The sequence below is a fragment of the Eufriesea mexicana genome, unplaced genomic scaffold, assembly GCF_001483705.2.
Source record: "Eufriesea mexicana isolate 0111107269 unplaced genomic scaffold, ASM148370v2 scaffold6248, whole genome shotgun sequence".
Taxonomy (NCBI): domain Eukaryota; kingdom Metazoa; phylum Arthropoda; class Insecta; order Hymenoptera; family Apidae; genus Eufriesea; species Eufriesea mexicana.
The window spans coordinates 272,638-297,612 of record NW_016914133.1 but is presented as its reverse complement, the minus strand read 5'-3'; the positions used below and the strand labels follow the sequence as shown (position 1 = coordinate 297,612).

The 24,975-nt window shown below is 29.0% G+C and overlaps 1 protein-coding gene across 1 annotated transcript in view; it reads right to left on the bottom strand.

Annotated features, from left to right (window-relative positions):
• LOC108552365 (formin-like protein CG32138) overlaps window positions 1-24,975 on the bottom strand; it is a 75,740-nt gene that overhangs the window by 6,898 nt on the left and 43,867 nt on the right. The window lies entirely within an intron of this gene.

Below are 24,975 nucleotides of genomic sequence, written 5' to 3'. Positions count from 1 at the left end.
TTATGGACTAGTAATAGTTTAGTTCAAACAAATTCTAACAAAATATTTAGTTTATAGACATATTAGTCTGCAAACAAAATTTGTCATATTCTTTGTTAATTTTTATAAACACTGAAACCAAACAAGTTCGTACTTCCTCTTCTTCGTATTTTTAATATCAATATATAAAAATTTTCGAGTGTTCAAATGATGTATTTCTCATATTATTTATAACTTTTCTTACAAACTAAATTGTTTTAGTACCTTACGACATATATTTATTCAATTACAATATAATGCTATAATGAAAAAATCATTTTGAGAATTACTATCACGTTCAAAAAATACAGTTTAATTATAAATTATTAATTAATATAATTAAGTTAATTATACAATTATTTCACTAAAAAATATAAATAATATAAAATGCATTTCAGCTTTCCATTCATCTAAAATTTAAAAATTTTACTTTGTACTTTTTATTGTTCTCTTCTTTAATAATAAGAGTTATTATAAAAGGAATATGACCAAAAAAGAAAAAAAGGAGAAGAAAAATGAGCTATGTATTTATTTATTAATATAAAGATTTTATTTCATGATTTCTCTACACTTAAAATCTAATAATAAATAAATAAATTATTAACTAATACATATAATCTGTTTCAGAATCAATTATTAAAAATATCAAATATACTAATATAAATAAACGATTAAATTCATTCTATTAAAATCCGTATATTAATTATTCAAATATTCGAATCTAGAGATTTAGTGAAGTCACCACAACTGTTCGTGTCAAAGTAATGAAGTCACTAGTGGTAAAAGAATTGATGAACGAGCAGCTAAAGGGGACTGATAATGTCAGATAACCTTCACTCTGACTACTTCCAAATTCTGCGTTGTGGATGATTCACAGTAATTTTACGAATAATATTAAAATTCATAAAGGTTTCAGTAAAATGATAGTATTCAAGCTGTCCTTGGATACCATAACCTATAATTGTTTCACTACGCGTTCCCTGACGAGTTTCTTCCTTTTCTTTTTTTAACGTTACATAACTCGATAAGTGGTATTCATTCCACCAAATACATATTTCGTCCATTTTTAGGCGAATATAATATTCAATGATAATTTAAAAACGTAAGAATATTAATGCGATACAACCACACTTTTAATATTTAATTAAATTTTTTTTTTGTATCAGGTTTGTAGAAAATATGAATTTTCGAATTCAGTATGGATCACTATAGTGTTTGAATAAAGTAACCTTCAAAAGACCTTCAAAAGTATGTGCACTGTAACTCATCGAAAACCAAATTATCGATATGCGAAAATGTTTGACTATATTGAGCCATTTGCGATAAAATGAAGTTCGATAACGGAACCAAGGACTTCTTTCAACGAAAAATAAAAATGCAGAATTACCAACAGTGCAAAGTATGTCAATGTAACAGAGTAATATACAATTATTTTCATTTGACTTTTATTTAACTTAGTTTGTAATTTAATTTGTAAAATTAAATATAATTTGTATATATGTAGATATCGTCTTTTCAAGTCAAAATATGTATTCGTTTGCAAATTAATAGGAAGAATTTAGAATATCCATTGTAACCTTTTTAATAGCGTACAATGCTTAGTTGGATAGCAACGGTAGTAGTAACGGTAATAGTTACCATTATTAATTCGATACTAAAATGGTATCGTTTGCAAGAAGTGTTTAAGGTCCAAGAAATAGCAGTCATATTCTCCTTCACATTCTCTATGCAATTAACAGTGTGTAAAAATTGACCATGTTTATAAATATTTCGAATATCACAAGTAACAGGTACTACATTTCATTTTATTTTATTAAAGAAATAAATTTTATTTTATTTAAGAAATATTTTCAGCAATATTTGTGCCAGTTTAAGTGACTGCTTTCCCGACTAACATGAATTCAATATTCATGTTATCTTAATGGTATGAATTTGAATGGTACAATTACATGACTAGTTCATACCGATTACTATGATTTATTGACTAGCATATCAAATTGCTTCTCATGAAGGTATAGGAGGAAACGAAACAGCCGATTATAGGAATTGAAAATGCACCAAAAACTGTTCAAATTTCATTTTTATTCTACAGTTTATCCCTTGAACTCTTTTTTTCCATTTATTTATCAATGTTTCTGAGCGAATCTTGTAAAATGAAGTTAACAAGTGACAGACATCGAACTGTATTGTTTCATCAGCGTTGAGCTAATTTCGCTTATGTTTTCTTTCCAAACAGGCTCTGCCTCCTGTTTTCTTGCTTTTTTCTTATTTGCAGAGAACGTCCTATTTTTAATTCATCATCATAATTTTTTCATTTTCTTTTTGTATTGTTAATGAAATATTTTAAAGTAAATTTTATGGAACATGATTCTTAGTACTATTTTAGGCAGATTAAGAACTATATTTTTGTTAATTTCTGTATTAGATCATTAGGTATTAGATTTTATTATCTTCAGTCTATGCTTCAAAATTATACACTATTTTAAGGAATTTGTACAATGAAATAACTTCGAATAATTCGAATTTTGTTTTTCTTCTCTATAAATATTGTTTAGCAGATCATGTTCTTTCCTAGATGAAATAATTTATTTAACGATGTAAGAATTTTTAATAACATTGAACTCATTTATTTAGGAAAGGTCTTATTTTTATAATTTAGGTAAATTTTCCAAATAAATATAGAATTTATTTTCCAAATTTTAAAATACATTTTACATTCGATTTGATTTCGAAATAATGGAATAATTAATTTCTTGTTATTTCACTTTTTCATTGAGATATATTACTCTTGCAAGCTCTTAATTGTAACCTATAGTGTTTTATCATGAAATTCAAAAGAATTCGGTAAATTCAAAAATATCAAATGTGGAATAAAATATTAATATAAAGTAAATGGGCTCCAAAGGCAGTAATTACAAAATCTTCTTTCGTCTTGAAACATATGGTTAGGTTTTGCATACTACGATCAAAATATTCAAAATGATCATCATATTTCGATAAAACGATAAAATAAAATAAAAAAATGCTATTATTACGTTATACACTTCTGTTTAAAACATCTTTTCACATAACAAATAATTAAAAAATAATTTCACGTGAAAAAAATTAAACGAATCACCGTGTATATCTATATCGTCCATATTTAAAAAAAAAATGTCTAACGTAAATTTCGTTTTCTAGCTTATGCATGACTTTTCGTGTACCAAAGGAGGAAGCGAGGGCCTATGGAACTTAGGCTGTTTCTCCTAACCTCAACTGAGAAACAGATGTAAACATCGCGTAAGTAATGCCGCGCCAGTGGTACACACGCGAAAAAAAGATGGCAAAGGAAGTTGACGCGAGAGTAATGTACAGTCGTAAAGTGCACGTCGTCGTGGCCAGCGACGAGCATAGTCGACGAATAATTATCAAAGAGCGGATGCGGAAGCCACGAGTGCATGACATCACTACTCGCGATACATATACATTGCATATATAGCGCTGCCACTGAACGTTAGATCATGCGATAGCGCGATGTACGTGTTCCAGGCCAGGAATTACATAAATCGTATGTTACACGGCCAGTTTCGATGGAAGTACTTTAAGCGAACTTGATAAAATATATCATTACGCGGTTATTGGATATTATTAGGCACAATAATGAGTGACAATTGAACAGGGTAATACACGGATGGATTCAGGAGGTAAAAGTTTGCGATTAAGACTTCAGAGCTTTTAGGTTATAATCTCTCTTACAGGTTGAAGTAATTATTCCTTTTTTTCTTGCAGTGCGGCGTGCAAACGGGGCTTTAAGTATGAGTATGCATAATGTTTAACGTCGAAGCTGGCTACGTTTATCAAACACGGAAATGTTCTGTTTCTATGAATAAATATAAGCATACATGGGATATTAGTTTCATCTTGCTATTTCTTAAGAAGTATCTAATTAAGGAATTAGTAATTACCGTAAAAATATTGTTCTATTTAACATAGTTAATACTTCCCTTTTAACAATAATTCTTTTAGCAATATTGCTAAGCAACTTTTTAATTAACTCATTTCCTATTGTGTACCCTTCTGTTTTTTGTTTTACAAGAAATTGATCTTTGTTTCTTTTCATTTCAATGATTCCATGTTATTTAGGTTAGGTTTCTATTTATCATAACTATTTAAAACATGTGAAAATTATGGAAACTCTTGATCTCTAAATGGTATAACTATTAAGGTAATAACCAAAAATTTATTTTCATATGGCAGTTTGTGAAATTTTTTCCTAAAATGTATATTTAATTACATTACAAGAGTAGTAACGGATGATCTAAAATCATTGTACATCATTTACAGGATACTTCAAGTGGTGTGACCAATTTTAAGACTATATATACATCTACAATATATATTAAACATACGTATATTACATACACGTACAGACAAAATTGTCAATTCTAAAAAAGTAACGAAATTGCTTGCTTCATAACTTAGATTGGTAACCCTGACAAAAAAACCTGGATTATTACGAACTATAAACCTGTTTAAAGTATCCGTGTTACATACACTAGTATCGATGTATGTTTGTCGACCTAGAGTAACTATGAAATAAGTAATAGTATCTTAGACAAGTGCGTCATTCAAAGGGATCTTGTACTAATCCGAGTAAAAGGAAATCGATTTTCCTTTCCTTGCATTGTCTTAAAATTTATACAATCGAAAATATGCACGTAACGCCATTTTGTGAAATTCGTGAAATACGTGAAATTTCAAAGAAATCTACTCGAAAGGCAAATGTTGCAAGTTACATAATATTTCATAATTTTCATTTCAGAAACAAATTAAACTGATTGTGTATCATTCTACAACGATTATATAAAAACATTTCTCTTATTTCGAAAATTCCTATACGATTCTAACACTGTGGAAACCGATTTATAATTACCAGTATAATTGTGTATAATTATACTTGTTGGGAAATCACAGGAAATTTGAACTCTTATCTTACTGTTACTTAAATGAGTCACGTATATTTCCTAAATACGATAAAAAGAAATAGTAGGAATATTTTTATTCTTTTCGTAACACATGGAAAAGTCATCTTATCAAATTACAATGTGCGAAATCCAGCAAAACAAGGTGGACGATATCTTATCCAATATCACGATTGCACTTTCAAGTACCCATTTCATGCAGCGAAACTTCATTATAATAAGCAATAACAAACTTTAAAAAATATACGAGCTGAAAATAAAAAATCATTGGAAATATGTTTCATCGAGAAATTGCACGTGAGTCGTCTGTATTTCGAAACGCTACAGTATTAAATTGTTAATGCAGATACGAGCCAGGAATAGGGGCATCGATCCTAAATGATGGTTTTTTTATACGGTTCTTTGCTTCCCAGAGAAAGCAAACGTACGTTCTCCTTCGGTAAGCAGAATAAATTACAATTTCCAACGACGTAATGTTAGAAGTTCCGTGAAAATCGGTTTTATTTTGCAACGGACGTTTATTTGAAACGAATAAGGAAAAGCCGTAATTTTCCGCAGGCAAGGCGATATTTGTACAGTTACGGTTGTTGAACATTTGGAGCAACTCTAGTTTCGAGACGATTTTCTCAACCCCTGAGAACATTGTTTTATTCTGCATTACAAAACATCTCGTTGCCTTCTCCTTCAGATGCTACAAAAACCTAAGAATATATGAAATAATAAAAAGGTACTTAAGCTATCCAATTATTCCAGATAATTTTATATAATGTAATAACATGTCATAATGCTTTTAAAGAAGTTTCTATTAGTTTGTCCAGAGGTTTCATGCGGGACCATGTGGGATAAATAGAATAACAGAGAAAGATATTTGAACTTTCCAATTATACCAAGTAATTTAATATACTGTTATAATGTACTATGATACTTCTAGAAAAAATTATATTGTTATATGTGGAGATTTTATACGAGACTGTCTGAGATATGTGAAATAGTACAAAAGATATGTAAACTTTCTAGTTATTTCAAGCAATTCTTTATAATTTAATGATATAACATGCTTTTAATAAGTTATAACATTTTGTCTAGAGATTTTATGCGAGATATATAAAACGACAGAAAAACAAACAAAATATTATTACCCTTTAAAAAGAATTATATTACTTGTCTAGGAATTTTATGAGATACATAAAATAATAGAAAAAGGAAATTTTGTACTATCATTTAGTTAAAAAAATTTATATCATCTTTATCAGAGATTTTATTATTTTTGTAAATATAGTCTCACTATCTGAACTTTCTAATTATACTAATTCGTTTTACATAATTTAATAATATTATTAATATTATTATTGTATTAATACCATTAATATTCTTAATTTTAAATATAATTTTTGAAAATAATTTTCACATGAAAATTTTGAATAGCTTTTTTTCAGAATTACAATTATTAATATGAATAATTAATAAGCTTTTCCAATTAAATAGCTGTTTACAGAATTACAATTATTAATATTAATAATTGTAATGTTGAAAACAAGTTATTCAAAATTTTCGTGTAAAAATTATTTTTAGAAATTATATTCAAAATTTTCGTGTAAAAATTATTTTTAGAAATTATATTCAAAATTATTAATTATTAATTAATTATTAATATTAATGATTGTAATGCTAAAAAAAGCTATTCAAAATTTTTGTGTGAAAATTATTTTCAAAAATTATATTCAAAATTAATATTAACATTAATGTAATAATAATATATATTATATATTAGTATAATAATAATTATTAATTAATTATTAATATTAATAATTGCAATGCTGAAAAGAAAGCTATTCAAAATTTTCGTATGAAAATTAATTTTGCAAATACAGTTTTAATCTCTGAAAATAAATTAACTTCTATCAGTTTATGGTAATAATAGTTTCACGTTTGTTTCATATTTATTTTCCACATATTTCGATACTATCAATAATTACTCCAAGTGTGAAAACATTCTAGAATAAAAGAAACTATATTAATTTAAAAACTGTTATTAATCTGCATTCAACAGAATTCTTCTTGTTACCAAGAATTAAACTTTGTTATGTTTGAAGAGGATTTAAGGAGACTCGAGAACGTCCACGAACCAAGGGGTTACAAAGTTGTTACAGTGCACAGCGAAACATGTCAATGTTGGTTCCTTTATACCTCGGTCGAGTTAAAAGCTCTTATAGTACCGATGTCTCCCTTAATTTCCGTCGAAGTGCACTTTAAGAAGCAAACAACTTAGCCAAGAAAACGTTGCTCGCATCCACAGTCGAGTAATCGATAATCTGAGTTGACACGACGGAACGAAGTCTCTTCTTGGAAGTTGTCAGTGCCATCTATCTTCAGAGGTTATTAATTTCTTCTCCATGCTAATGATTTTATACGACGAAAAAAGAAAACGTTTACAAAAATTACATTTGCAATATCGGCTCATAAACATAATTAACAATCATCATAATATAATGATGATAATCATATAATAAAATTAATAAAATTAATAAAATCATAAAATCATAAATATAATTTACATTGATGTTATTGAATACTTGCGAAACGTAATTATGGCGAAAAAAGTAATTTTAATGACAGTAGAAACTTTCTATGGTGATGTCTAGAAATGTGCATGTAGATGATATTTATTTGACTTAATTATGTTAGCACTTTAACACTTTGAGTGTTATGCACTTTTTGTATGGTATGCTCAGGGGGCAACGATAAAATTTCCATTATTCTCAGAATATAATGATGAAATATCAAACAATATGGCAAAAAAAAGAAAGAATGGTACAAATTATTAATGTTTTCTATTCTAAGTTCTCTATTTATTTATACCGTTCAAAGTTTCAAGAAATGGTTAGAATAAAACAAATATAAATTTAAAATTTATATTTGATTTGCTGGATATTGATGACCACCATGACAGTCAACGTGTTAATAGTGCTTTTGTTAACTAGAATTTCTAAGAGACCAGATATGAATTGAATAAAACAATTTTCCTTTTTTAAGGATATGAGGAATATTTATTATACTTCGTGGTGAATGTACCGTTCATGAAATGTGGTACTATCAATGATGAGATGATTAATCTTCATAACACCGGGATCAAAATATTATACCAAGTGGACACTGTTGTAGTACAACTACATCAACAAATATTCTTTCTGTTCTGATTATTATTACACATAGATACGATTAAATTAGACAAAAGAATAAATATATTATACAATGTAAATTTAATATTTCTAATTAATACAAAGGATTATATTTATTTAAAATTTAAAATCAAAAAGTATTTTACTGGATACTAATAACATTGGAGTACTAATCAGAATATAACAATTATATAATTAATATATTAATATATAATGTTATAAAATATTTTATAATATGTCGTACATATTAAATAATAAATATTCCACTTAAGAAAAAATTATTTATACAATACTCATCTGTTTTATTTCGGTCATTAAGAGCTCTAATTGCGCCATTTTGATTAACTAAACTTACACCGCTATGTATTTCAATATACAGCATTGTCCCAGCAACGGTAGTACAATCGTGAAGGGGGTAATTCTATATGCAGAAACGAATCGAAAAAGAAGAATAAAATTTTTTGATTCAAAGCTTCGTTTTCAAGAAAATTAACTTTGAATATTCACCGAGTGCGCGTGCACTTACACTTGTTACCTATGATGCATGAACCATCAATACATCAACATCGGTGGTACAACCGAGGAGGAGGTGATTCCACGTGAAGAAACAAATCGAAAATAAAGAATAAATTTTTTTCATTCGAAGTCTCGTTGTCGAGAAAATCGACTTTGAATATTCACCGAGTGCGCGCGCATTTAACTTTAGCTATGGCGGATGGGCCATCAGTACACCAGCGTACTCAGTGGATATTCAATGTCGATTTTCTCGACAACGAAGCTTCAAATAAAAAAATTTTATTCTTTATTTTCGATTCATTTCTGCATGCAGAATCACCCCTTCCCAGTTGTACTAGCGTTACTGAGACACCTAGTATATTTCAATATGTAACAAAAAATAGATTTAAGTTACTTTGATGAAGGTAAAAGTAAAAGTAATGCATGCAGTATAAATCGTGTTTCTTATTAATTTGAAATTAGAAAAAAGTACAATAGAGAAAAAGTTAATTAAAGCGAAAAAAAGTAACTAGTGTAAAAATGTTTCTTGTACTAAATCCTTTTAGCGAGAGCAACGATGCATTTCCATTGTTATTATACTCTCATCTTTATTTCAGCTAGAAACTAGAAATTTTGTGCTGTATAATATACATTCGAAAATTCCATAAGGATGTACGATAACATGGTTGTCGAGGAAAGTAAGTTGGCACGCTTCAAAGAAACTGTTTTCATTGTTCCAAAGTTGAACAAGATACTAACAAGCTATCAGACGAACAATAGGTCTAACTATGAATGAACCAGAGGTAGTCACTGTGAAACAGATGAAACAAAATTGTGAAAATATCCTGCGAATCGTTAACGAAAATATTTATCTTTAACGTATCATGGAAAGAAAGATGATAACAACGAATAACAACAATTATATGAAATTAAAAATACATGATTATAATACGATTATTTTAATTTAATTAAGTTTGAAAAACAAGCTTCTTATATCGGGTATCCCAAAATTCACGCAAGAAGTAATTTTGATAGAAAACACAGGTTTCTAGTTAAAAATTGTAAATTTTTCATTGAATCATGAAGTATACACCAGTACCTTAGCACCTTATTTTTTCGTTGGCAACACTTTATCGCACAAATGGCGCAAAATTCAAATCTTGCATGAATTTTTGGGCACCCTATAATATTTCTTTAAAAACAATTTTATTATTCGTCCAATTTTCCAAAATATTACTATTTAAATAATCTGAGGTTAGAATCTACGTTTTGATTTAACCATGCTAACAGTTAAATTCAATTTTTTATTCTATTTAATTTTTGTGCAAAGAAATGTTTATATTCAAAGTATATTTCGTGTCATTAATATATTGTAGAATAAATTAACCTTAAAGTAGAGATCTCTATAGAGACGATTCAAAATTTTCTTTCATCATTTTTTCCTTTCGTTGTATCAACGATAAAATGTACATTACCATCTTTGAATGCTAAAAAACGATGTCATACAAGTATAAATTTACCGACGTACTTAATGGTGTGTATCTACAATGTTAACAAGCAATATAAACATTTCTGCAATTTAGAGTTTAATTTACAAGAATATCGTATGCATAATGATTGGTTGTCTTCATTTGCTCATGGAAGCAAGAAAAGAGCGAAGAATGTAGAATGTAAACTAGTATCTGAGAATTTCTTTTGCCTCGTCAAGATATTTATTTAGAATATCTTATAACCTACAACTTTCACGACCATTCTAATACTCTTAAACAGATGATTGCATATTATGCAAATGTATCATTATACTCGTAAAAATAATTTATGGTTATGTCAAAAAAATATTCTGCAATATACTCTGAACAAAAGTGGTTAAAATTTTATGAACCTTGGTACCACTTATTATGCCTATTATTTATTATCGAGAAATTATTGCAACTAAAGAATCAACGTTCAATAAGATTTGGGAAAAAGAAATACGAAGAATCGTTATCGCGATTATTCCCAAGTAGATTACTACATTACCGACAGGATGTGGCAAGGTTTAATAAAATTGGGATTCCTAACGGAGTAAATGGAGAATCCTTGGATTACATTTGCCCCAGATAACATTATGGCCTTAGAAACCGGACTGGTTGAACTCCTCCATTGCGAAACCATCTGTCATAGTTTAATGCACGACCGCTAGGCGGTGCGAGAAGCTAAGACGATCTTTTGTGGATTGATTGATGTGCAACATTTGGTCGTGCTATGTCAACTATCTACTTCTACTTATTTCAACTTCGAACTGCAAATATACCTGCTCTTATAATCCAACTGATATTGACATATATTTGCATAATAGACTGATAAGAAAGTGATAAAATACTCTGCTCCTGTTTATCATTAACGCTAAATATGCCTAGTGACTCTCTTTCCTTTCAAGATGCCAATTAGCAGGAATATTTATTTTAAAGAAATTAACATTTTTCTTAAATTTAAATTCAATGTGAATATTGGTACGTTCATAAATAATGATTTAATAATTTTAAGATCATTTCTATGTAACTTGTAATGATAATAATTTCACGCGACATATATTGTGTCTAATAAAAATAGGTGACTGATATTTTAGCAGAAAAGAATTGCATATTTACCCGAATAAATTTATTCAAATATGTATATTTATTCACATAAGAGAGTATAGAAATAAATGTTCAATTTTGCAGAGCAAAATTAATATTTATTTATTCTCCATGAATATATTTAAGTAATTATAGATAATAACAAAATGTTCAATAATTAATAACGTGTTTGTATAAGTAATATTACGACTCTACGTTATGGAAATAAATAAACACGAATCACGTTAACAAATTATTGCAATGAGTATTTCGCAATAATATTTCTACTAATCAATCGAGCAAAAAGTGTGAATAATTCCTGAATTCATTAATTGAAAATAATTACCATATTTTCTCAATTTAAATTCCTCGTATCTTTACATCGCATAGTTTATGTTACGTACTAATAATTTCAATTTCTTCAGTAAAAAACAGTAATAGCAATTTTGTCATTTATTATTAGCAAAAATAACAATTTATAATCGTGTTTATCATCCATTTGAGTATTACGAAATGCAATTAAATTATTCTATATTAGCAAATGCTGTGTGGAAAAGTGCCTATATATTATGGCGCGTTCAGGTTCTACTGCAGCGCCACCTTTACCTCGGTGATATTTAAAGCGCGGTCGTGCTTGTTTCTGTTTATGCTGAAATACACAAGGCAGCACACTCGCGCCATTTGGTACTTGTCGATGAGATTTTTCCAATAATCTCTGGCACATGAACGATTAACTTAAGGGGGTATTATAATCCGGCTTGGGAATTTTGAGCTTGGGGACAAGGATTTGGGAATTTTTTTGGGAACCTTTTGGGGAATTTTTTGTAAGGAAACCATGAAGCATAATGGCGCACAGTAAAATTAATTCAGAAAAATTAATTCATTTAAATAATACGTTAAGAATTCGACATCTTGTTATTGTTTATTGTATTAAATGTTAATTAATTTTCAAGTAAGTAAATATATACGTGATCTATAGATCAAAATGGAGGATACGTGTTTTTGGCATTTTCTATTCTTTCATTATAAATAATGACACAGATAGTTTTCAGTCATTTCGTGGCATAAGAAGTAATCCAGGTCGGATTCTGCGCTTATGGTAAACCTTTGCCAATGTTTTGGGTAATTGTTAGATTGGCAATGAATGCAAATGGTTGACGTGCTTGGCAGTACTGTAAAATATTATAGAGAATAGTTTTAGTAAAGTACACTATAGTATAGAATATAATACAATTTAGTATACTACATAGTACATTATAGTGTAGAACATTTATTTATGCGTTGAGAAAAGAATATCGTTTATTTTATTCACTTTTTGTAACCACAAATTCTTTATCGATAAACAGTAATAATTTTTTAAAATACTTAGGGAGATATTCCTATAGTCGTAATCAGGTCTATAAAAATCGACCTCTTAGGGATTTTTTTTCTAAGGAAACCATGATACATAGTGGTATACAATTTTCGCGATCAGATTTGTTTATATTTAAAGAATATTTTCAATTATTTTTGAACGAAATTATTGAAAATTGTGGAAATTATATAGCCTTAGTCATAGCCTAACCTTATATATATAATGGAAATTATATACCTTGTGCGAGGTATCGAAATTAAATTATTCTACGTATTAATTATTACACGATTTTTTATATAGTGTTTTGACAAATATCGTTGGCTTTATAGCAAAAAATTTTCGAATTTCTGTACTTCTGTAATGAGAAAATTGTTGAGTTCAAAGGGTTAAGATTTCATAGGCATCGGCATAATTCGAACAATACACGGCACCATCCTAAATCGATTGATCATAGTTTGCGTATTACGGTGTATAGCTTTAACGCGTTGACTGCCATTGTTTCGATGCCGCCAAAGTCGGTATGGGGCTTTGAATCTGTATAAATCGCCACCGTTCAGGCGATATTAAGCGCTTATCTGAAAACGGAAATATCTGGCGGTAGATGGCACCACTTTCCGTCGAATATATTCCTCGATGTTGTAATTTCTCAAATGAAATTACGTTTATTAAAATTTGTAGGGAACAATCCGTATACAGTTGTATGAAAATAAATATATATAAAATTTATTATCAGTAAAAGACATAGATATAGATATAAAAGAATGTATGTATCCTTATGGGATACACTAATGCTCTCCATAATATACCATATTTAAGACTGGGCCTTACCTGAAAACAGAGGGTCCTTATAAACTAAAACCGGAATCACGATCTCTTGACAACCGCCTAATAGGAAAAGTCCCCGAGACCCAAAAGTCACTATTGGCCTGCAACATACCTGACACCATCGTTGCAAGCCTACGGTTTATTACAATACTCGGCAATACCGAAAAGGTTAACACATGTGCCATCTATGCACGTTTCAATAGGTTATGTTATCTATGTCCGAAAAACGAATATTAGAAAGAAACTAAACTGGAAAATTTGTACGACTTTTACTTCTTTTAAATGCAAAAATTGATGTTAAACAAGAAAAGAAATAATAATAAGTATCTACAAGCGTCAAAAAATAATCCAAAAATTGAAAATGAAATTTTAATATATATATATAAATTAATATATTTATTAACGAGGAAGGAAAATGTAAAAAAATGTTTTTCACTTTTAAAGTGTTGAGAACTGATCACAATTTTCGATTCTGAGTCTAATTTCCATTCTTCAGGTATACTACGTGTTTTATACTTTTACATATACAGTATGTGGTCATCAATGGTTTAACCTTTTGGACTCGATGATTTTTTTGTTATAGAAAAATAGCAATTCGAAGACTTTCTGATACAAAGTCGATGATATTTTTAAAATAGTAAATAAGAAATTGGATACAAATTAACACCTAGAATTATTTTATTTCGACATTCTACGCATTGTTATGTTCTTTTAAATTTCATATATTAATTAACTTCGATCTTAATTTTAATAGTTATTATAGAAACAACATCCTAAACTATTAATTGGATTGTTGTTTGGACTAGAAAAAGGGCGGGAAATTTAAAAGATCTACACCAAAGCAGATATTTACATAATGTATATATGTAAGTTTATAAAATTGTTTTTCCAAATTCAAAAAATTAATTAATTTTCAAGTGTATGCAACAGAATAATGCTCAATGTGAAAGAATTCATCTGGAATTTGTATTTTTAAATTAATTTAAGGACATACTGCTCAAAACATCTACTTATATTTAAATACGTTACTAATTTCCAATTTTTCAATTTGTTTATAGGTTACTAAGCACATACTATAGTATGGTACTGTAGTATACTAGTTATACCAGAAACAACAATTCAAATGTTGGAAATTCGTTTCAAAATACTTTACAGCGAAAAATGATTAAAACAATAGTTTACTAGACAAAGGAGAATGTTACAAAAGCACCATTTTTGGCATCACTTGAGTATAATCGATAAGTTTTATTTTCATATATCTTGACTCATTTTGACAACTTTCCCATAATTTTTCAGCAAAGTGATTGAGGAACTTTTTGTTCCTTGGAAGATACTCTTAAAGGTCCTAAAGGAATTTTTCATTTCCAGACGATGCCAAAAACATCCTCCTTCGAAGACCGAACAAAAGATATTCTTTCATGTGGAGAAGAATCTTGAAAAAGGAGAAAAATGTAAACTGCACAAAAGAAGTTCTGTCTCTTTCCTGTCTATAAAAAATTCAACATTTCTATTCAAAATTTCTATCAAAATTTATATATGTAAGAAAAATTCAAAATTTCTAACAAAACTCATATGTAAAATTCATATTTTACAGTTTAATTAGAGAAAATTACAGGAAATCTTTCTATCAAAAAGCTGCATTTCTAAGATTTATTTCTCAGTGGGAACTTGCCACATTCAGCTAAAAAAAAGTGACTAATGTCCTCATCCACCTTTTAGAGAAGGATGCTTAAAAGTGATTTATAATCGTCGGATCAAGATCCATCTTTACCAAGGAAAACCATATGATCATCGGAAGACTAATTTTATTTAATAAAGACCAGAAGGTAAAATAGACGCCCAGACGGCGTTCCTGGAATTATACGCAATGCTGCGTTGGAATAACGAAGCGCGTGTTTTCAGTCCAAGGGTCACCGGAAATGGAGATTAGAAAGGGCAGATTTTTGTAGAGGGATAGTACTTCGATCTCGCTTAAAATACATTGTGCCTCACTGAATTGTTTCATTCAACTGAATCTTCGTCGCTTGTGCACACAAAATATTCTTTTTGTGATTTGTGATAATTTATTTAATCTTGATTTTCAAGTTAGAATTACTTTCTTTTGAGCAAGAGTAATTCAAATTGATCTAAAATATAAAACAAATTAATCAACTATTTATGTGTATATTTATGTATCATTTTAACATCAACGATAATATTTTAGCAGTTTTCATAGAGATTGTGTTATGGAATAATTTTGTTTTGGTGAATAATAATAATTTATAATATATATATTACTATTATTACTATTGTATATTATTGCTATAAATTATTATAAATTATAAGGGACAGTTCTTTGTATTTAATATTAGATAATCAATGAAGCACTCATTGAAGCATTATTTTCAAGTATCAGCTTTAAAATGGAAAATTAAAAGAATTATACAATATGTGTTCTATGTATATCTTGCATTAAAAGACTAAACAAGCTTGTGACAAGTGTGATGCTCTCATATTCAATATAAAAAATATAAGAATAAGAATATAATATAAATATTTGGTCTAAATACTTTGATTAACAAATTAAATGTATAATAATTTTCTTCGATTTCATTTATCTCTATTTCTTTGTAAGACCAAATTCTTCCATGTTAAATAAAAGCACTTCAGTTTTATTGGTATTTTTAATTGAAATTGCTGTTATTAGGAATAACGTCACTCACAGGATGTTTGTTATCTGGGATTAAAAATACACGTTTTATGACAGATAAAGTAATGTCATATATGGACCGACAGGATAGAGTCAATAGGCTACGAATACCGTATTAAAGAATAAACTGAATTAGAGTATTAAATTGGATAAGATACTTCACAAATAATATACATTTTAAATAAATTGGAAATTATTTAACTTTTCATAATATCAAGTGAATTAAAAAATATATAGCTATATACGAGTCTGTATTCTTTAAGTATTATTTTATATATTTATTACTGTACTGTACTGAACTGTATTATTATCTATATATTATTATTATTATCTGTACTATACAGTGTGTCCCAGAAACGGCAGTACAAACGGAAAGGGGACGAATCTACGTGAAAAAACAAATCGAAAATGAAGAATAAAATTTTTTCATTCGGAGCTTCGTTGTCGAGAAAATCGACTTTGAATATTCACCGAGTGCGCGCGCATTTAACTTCAGCTATGGCGGATGAACCATCAGTATGAGCGTACTCGGTAGATATTCAAAGTCGATTTGCTAGACAACGAAGCTTCAAATGAAAAAATTTTATTCTTTATCTTCGATTTATTTTTTCATGTAGAATCACCACACCCTCGGTTATACCACCAATGCTAATGTATTATGGTTCGTACATAGCCGTAGCTAAGTGCACGCGCACTTGGTAAATATTGAAAGTCGATTTTCTCGAAAACGAAGCTTCGAATAAACGAATTTTATTCTTTATTTTTCATTTGTTTTTCACGTAGAATCACCTACTTTTCAATTGTATAATACTACCGTTGCTGAGACACCCTGTACATACAATTGTCATTAGAAAAAGCTGTTCAAGATTTCACGATTACTTAATAGCACAGCCTGTAGATTTCAATGTTTATTGAAATTAATGCAATATACGCATATGTTATATATGTATTCACGTAGTAAAATCCGTTCTTTAATCATACAGAAGAATATTAACCCCTTGCACACGAGAGGCACCCTTCAGTCGCCATTTAATAAAATTTCGAAGCTCGATATTAATTAATACATCAAATTTAAAATAACGTAACAGTGTGCGAAGTATCGAAATTAAATAATTCCACGTGTTAATTATTATACGATTTCTTATTTACTGCTCAAAATATGTCATCAGTTTAATAGCACAAAATTTTTCAACTCGTACCCTTCTTACCCAAAAAAATCGTCGAACGCAAAGGGTTAACTACAATTTATATTTCTTTCTACAAATTTTACTTGTCTATATGAAAAATGGCTACGACAAAATAATAACACAAGTACCAAAAATACAGATCAATGAAATTTTATTTTTTGAGAGTGGTATAGCTTCTTATATATTTTCATGTGATGAATCCGAATTTGGAAATAAAAACTGCTTACCATCTTGGGTTTATGAAATAAATAAATAAAAAGTATCTATTCTCGCTATTTTTACGAAAATATTCCAAAAGATAGTAATGTTTTTCCAAAATTTTTATCAACTGCTGTAAAATACTACTGTATATACTACTAATATACTAATATATACTACTGCCTGTAAAATCAAATTTGTATATAATCAATTTTTTTCTTTTTTTCGCTGAGATATATCGCTCTGAAGTTACTCGAAAGACATTGAAAATTATTGAGTACACTATCATTTTGTCGTGTACTGTACAATGAGTGTCATAAGTATAATATACATCGATAAAAGCAAATTAAAACTAACATCCAACTATGTTACACGATTCATATCTTAAAAATTGGGGTACGATGAAAATAAAAATTTTAAATGTAAAAATTCTGATAATACAATATGGCGAGTGATTTTTAATTTGGACTAAAATTGCAGCCAAACTACTCCTTCCATACAAACACGATTAATATTCAGCAGTAAATAAAATTCGCTGTGATTAAACAATTTAGGGGTGTACAGTGCACTTTAATCGTAGCGGAAGCAGTTTTTATGAGAAAAGTCTGTTAGTTCCAAGTACCCAACCCGCGCTTTCAGTAGAATTTTACATTACAACTTTCTGATTCGTTACTATGTTTTTCATAGTACACACACGTATCATACAACACAGATCAATTGTTACCTTTCAAACTTTCTCATGCTAAGAAGAATAACGAAGACAAACCTTTCATCGGATAAATACCACAAAAATGCATTTCAGAAGGAAGTTTCTGCCTATCGCACGTGCATTTTGAAACTGCAAGCTTGATAAATTTTATCTGCAAACCTGATACTTCTCTTATCACGCTGATGTCATTTTACCGATGAAGTATACCTAAAAATTTCCGCAATTCGATTAATTTTCTGAAGACAGGTGACGCACGATATTCGAAACATCCTCACGATTAGGCAGTAAAACGAATTGCTAGAAATTGAAGGAATTAAATCGGTAGAGCGTTGAATAGCCCCAGCTATTGAGCATATTCTTGGCGCAAAAACGGTCGGAAATGGAATCCTCCGTACATTAGTACCTCATAAAAGCTTCATAGATATGTGATACCATGGCAGAGAGGGTCGACGCCATGAAAAAGGATTCACAAGACGATCAATCGCGGAAAGTCCCCTTCAGAAGACTCATACATGGCTAGCCGGTTCCATGTTTCTCTGGCCAGTTGTTTCCCATCCAACAATCGATGCCAGGGGCGAGGGTTGAGCCTCCCTTTTGTGGCGTACCAACACTCTCGTACACTTTGTATTTGGATAGCTGCATACTCGTGCGAATGATTGCGTGGATGCACCATCACACGTAGGAATCTACCACCGCGAACACGATCGAGAATCAGTTGGGCCACTCGAAGCAATGATAGAAACCCCTCTATGGGGTTCTCAGCGCACGCCCACTTCGCTCGTTCTCTCCTCTCTTCCACTCTGCGGTTGCTTTTCCCTCCGTTGCACGGCAGTACAGATGGCTGATGTGCCATAAATATTTTTACAGTCCACACATCGATTGCGTTTAATTAATTATTGATGCACCTTCCGGTCTCCTCGTGGCAACGTTTAAGGTACTCGGGTTTTGTCAAGTCGAGCCTGAGATGAGAGAGTAAGGAGTCGTGTAAGTTTGAAATTCATAGTGTTTTTAAACATTTTTAGAATGGTAATACTCATTTTTGTTCATTAAGATAGTTTTTGGGGAAATTTTATGTCATAAATTGTGAGAAGAATTATATCGCATAAATTTCATAATGAAAATGTGACTTTCAGAAAAATAATTATAATTGATATTAGTGACATAGTAGTATTATTGGCAGTAGTACAATATACTATTAGATCCATGTCAAAGTGTTCAATTATTTAAAATAGATATCATTATAAATAGAATAAAATGCACAAATTAGAATAAAAAATTCAAAACAAATTTGTAATATATTTAAATAATGCAGTATAAATATTATTTTTAATGTAATAATATATTATTCATATCTTAACCATGTAATTTTCCAAAAATAAAAGAAAATTATGCAAAATTAAAATTGATGCTAATATATTTTATTTTTGTAAAAATAACTTTTAACAAAATTATAAGTATTTTATAAATACTTATAGACTCTATAAGGACTAATATTGTACAGAACTAATTATAGACTGTATATCTCGATGCACATGAATTGCCACATAGTCATATTCGATGTATCGACATATCGATGGCATGCTCACTTCACACATCCCCACCTACCCGAAGTTAGAATAATGAATATTATAGGCGTGCAAGGGTCAATAAATAGTGTCAGAATAATAGTTGAACACTGGTTTATGCGTAATTAATTTAAGATCTACAACGATAAATGCGGAATGAGTAATAATTTATGTAAATATCATAATTATCTGTTACGCTTCAGTGCATTTTAACAATCAGTATACATGAATCATTCGAGTATACGATACGAAACAAAAGTAAGATGAAAATGCCTCTTCACTAGTAATAATTTGCATACAATGAAAAATTCTTTGGCATAATTTTTAAAAGCATGGAAAAATCGAATAGCGTAAATTAAAACATAAGTTTAAGTGTTAAAAATAGTTAAAATTATTTTCAAGCAATCCTTCGATTTATTTTGATTAAATTAGTAAATCATTATTAAATTCCATAACGATTTCTGTAAAATTAGTTAAGTATTAAATTTGTTCATTATACGAAAATATTTATATTATTATTTTTAATACCATATGAAAAAGATTTTTAATTGTAAATTTAATTGTAAACTTAGAATTATTTTCAAATGTATCATTTTTTCGGATACCAAGTTTAGTGGAATAAATATCACTAGAGACAAACACGTAGAAAAATCTAAAGATAGAAAATTGACCATAGTTCCAAAATAATCCAAGTATCTTACATAATTTGTAAGAAAAATTCGATATGTATATGCGATGTATCACTTACATGATAAATTTTTATTTCTTATCTGGACAGGTGTAACCGGTTACTTTTAGTACCGGTTTCATTCTGATGCGTTATTGCTCTCAATTTGTCAATATTTATCGTAATATTCTCAGCATGCATAAATAGCTGAAATTGCATAGAGTTGACAGACATTTCAACGCGATATATACGTCAATGAGTATTAATGTAATAACGTGATAAAAAATCCTCATATTTTCCTTGTGCCAGTTTATCGTAGCAGAATAAACAGTTTACTATATTCGAGGAATACAGTATTTCCAAGCATGAAAACCATGACGTAAACTCTTTGAAGAAACTAACTCAAGTTGCATCTCAGTGCAGTAGAATTCCAAATATGGAAATACCTTGGAAGCATGGCGGCATAACAGCTATTCATTCGCTTTTTTTAGGTTATGTCTCTCGTTTCGCAAGAAGAATTGCCATTCTTGACAAAAACGACAATGTCGAATATTAATTAAACTAGCAGCTTTATGAATAATTCAGTGATCCATAATACGAATAGTTTGCAACACTAAAAATAGAATATTACAATAATTTTTTACGAAAACCATTTGAGAAAATTTGATTAATTTTTCATTGATTTGAATAAATTAAATTCTCATATTAATTCATCTATAAATTATTTGTCACCTGTAATTTGAAATATTTAATCATTTTTAATCCCATACAAGCATATATATATTATTTAAAGGATAGTTTATTTATGTAGTATATGTAAATGTGTTCTTATTCTTCTGTTAAAACTTTGAAGTTTATTTTCGTTTATTTTCGTTTATTTTTAAGATAAAGATAGTTGGATCATTTTACGAGAGGTGATTCGAACAGATCGTGAGAGAATTTTATATATTGTTTACATTCCTTCAGTTCTGGTGAAACACGTAATAACACGTTTCCAGGAAGAAATTCATTTTCCACTGAGAATCCATGATGAATCTATCCTTTATATCGATGATTCATATTCTTTCGTCGTCGAGTCCTCCCATTTTTTAAATCGATTTAACATGCTTACAAATAAAATATGTTAAATCGTAGAACAAAAGATTCGTATTCCATTCTTACCTACATTTAATCAAAACGTAATCGTATTTATCGTATATAAAATATACACATAAAAATATTAACCATTGTAGATTTATCATCATTCGGTACACATACGTGTAATATTATCGAATTCAATATACTCAATACGAATCCTTAATACTGAGCAGTATAAACACATTGGATTATGTCAATCATAATACCCGTACCATAACCTAAAATAACAAACTGTGTGGAATTATTTTTTAACAATCTGTATTATTAACGGCGTAGTCACGGTAATGAAACATTCAAAATAATCACTAACCATATCATAACACAGGGAAGAAGGTAAGAAATATTTTATTCTTATAATCCTGTAAATAAGCGACGCTGCAACCGCCTCGACTAACCTTTGCGCATGATGCCTACGTATTTGACTATACATGCACACGATTACAATGCCTTTCGCGCCCGCGTCGGGTTTCCTTGTTGCCAACGAGATGACGTAAAAAGTCCCCAGTGCTCATATATCTATTCTTCTGCTTTTTCATACGAGACTATTGCATAAACTTTCTTTTCTTACTGTAGTTCTGACTTAAATACGAAACTGGACGCTATAAATTACGAATAAGATAGCTTACGTAAAGTTCGAATAATAATTAGAGCTTTCCTAACCGCCAAAATGATTGGTTTGATCACTTCACAATTGTATAGGAAATAAATAAAGGATTACTAGTGATCTGCATAGGTATTAAAAATAGAACGGAATAAAGTATTAATAAGTTATAAAAACGTAATTTCACTACTTTCTCTTATTGTTTCACTTACTTTGCGCATGCAAGAAATAATTATAGCGAGGCAAATAATACGAGCAAAAGAAAAATAAAAACATCTGATTTAAATGCAAAGTGGAAGGCAGATGATTATTTACACGTATATAGATTTTCGTCACTTTCACTCAGCTCTCTCTTATTCCAGTGTCTACAGGGATATAGTTATTAACTCCTGTGTTCTCATTCCATGAATCGATTTGGAAACAAAAACAGTTTGGTTATCACTGTACAATAACTTTCATCAGTAGCACTATAATAAAAAAAATCATCAGTAGTCCCGTTATTACGTATAGTTACTTAGTGTAAAATATTTTAATGAAACAGAGATGTTTTTGAGCAGAGTGTTCAAGTAAAATATGTATATGATGACATTTGGGAAAATTTAATGTACCAAATTGTTTGTCTTATTAGACACGTTGATTTAAGTATTTAAGATGATTTTAAAGCTCTACTAATTATCTTAATTTTTACATGACCTAAAATACCTTAACACATTAGGACTACTACGCTAGTCAAGGTGACTGGTTTCGTTTTACTTTTATATTTATTGAAAACATAGTTATATATATAATTATTTCCATTTCTTATACAATTTTAATTTCAATTGGTTATATGTACTACTTTTAGGAATACATTTTAATTTCTAAATGTAATTCCAGTGTCTATAAATGTTACTAAAAAATATTTCTAAAAATATAATATTTTATTTTTCTTAACTATTATTAAACGTTATTATGTGCAACATTTATAAAAATATAATATATTTCTATATCTCTATATTCTTATAATTTTATAATTCTGTTTCTCTAATTTTAGAAATTCCATATTCCTAGGGCCCCTAGTCTTTAAATTCCTAGATTTTTAAGTTTCTAAGTTTCTAAATTTCCAAATTCTAAAACACAAAAATTCCTAAATTCCAAAGTTCTTAATTCAAAAATTCAAAAATTCTGAAATTCCTAAGTACCTAAATTCGTAAATGCCTAAGTTCCTAGATTTCTAAATTTCAAACGTTCCTAAATTTCTAAATTCCAAAAATCAAAAATTCCTACGTTCCAAAGTACTGAATTCCAAAATTCCGAAATTTTTAGGTACCTAAATTCTTAAATGCCTAAGTTCCTAGATTTCTATGTTGCTAAAATTCTAAGTTTCTAAATTTCTATATTCCCATATCCTTATATTCCTCTGTTCCTATATTCTTAAGTTACTATATGTATATTTCCACATTTATTTATTTACATATATGTATATTTCCACATATGTATAACATATTTTTATTTTCTATTCACCATAAATTACATAAAAATACACTTTTATGTATATTTAAGTGTATAACATACATATGTGGAATCATTTAAAATAATTTCCCCAAAAAGACCTACTTCCTCGACGATTAATATTAAATGCTTAAGTATCGCTTGTCAAAAAGCAGATGTTACCGAGTTTAATCTCGTCGGTGGAACATGAAAAAAGAGGACCAGAGGAAGCGATCTTTCGGTGATCTTATTACACCAGTCGTGACAAGAGGAATGAACCAAAGCCCACTCGAAGTCAGTCATGGGGTTCGTGGAGATTCATCGGTTGAGAAATTGGTTGTAGACAAAGTTTGTATCTCATCTGCGGCACTACGGTATCTGAACGAACACAATTACACGATAAAAAGCAAGTTCAACAAACCTAATTAAATCGAGTACATGTGAACGGGTATACAGTTGTTTTCTCTCCCCCTTTCGCTCTCACTTATCTTCTATGAACGTTGTATAGGGAGAGGATAAAAATAGGAAAGAGAAACTATTTGCTTTATGGAACAACGAAATAGAGTACCTATATATATAATTTATAGGAACGTTAATTATAGAGTAAAAGTGCTGCCAATGTTTCTACAGATATGTAGATAACAAGATACATAATATTATTTATACATGTAGATAAATTCAGTAGAACGTTAATAACGTTTATACAGATAAAATAGTTCAAGTATTAATAATATTTATATATGCAAAGTAAATATAATATTGATATTTATATAAGGAAAAATACTTATTTCATTTATATAGATAATAATATTTACAATATTCATATAGGTTATGTTATCTATAATATTGACAAATGTAATGATATTTATATAGATAACAATATTTGTAGTATTTATACAGATAATAATATTTGCAATAGTGGAATCTGTAGATTAATATATAACGTTGCAGTACTAAGATAAGACTACTTCGTAAAAAGTTTAATCAAAGAGATACAAAAATCGAAAAAGTGAGAAAAATGTAAATTCTAACGATTAAAATAATTCATTATTTATATAAGTAACATTACCTACGATATTCTCCTATATTTGATATAAATAACTATATGGATAGTAATATTTACAGGTTATATTTATAGTAATATTTATAGGTTAGAATACTCATAGGTGCAGCACGATATTCACAGATAATAACATTGCTATAAATAAAATATTCACGTCAGAAGTTTTTCATCGAAAGGAAATAATTATAAAGAGAAAAATTATTAATAGGTAAATACTCGTTGCCCTCTTTTTCCATAATTTGTATTAAAAATCTGCATTA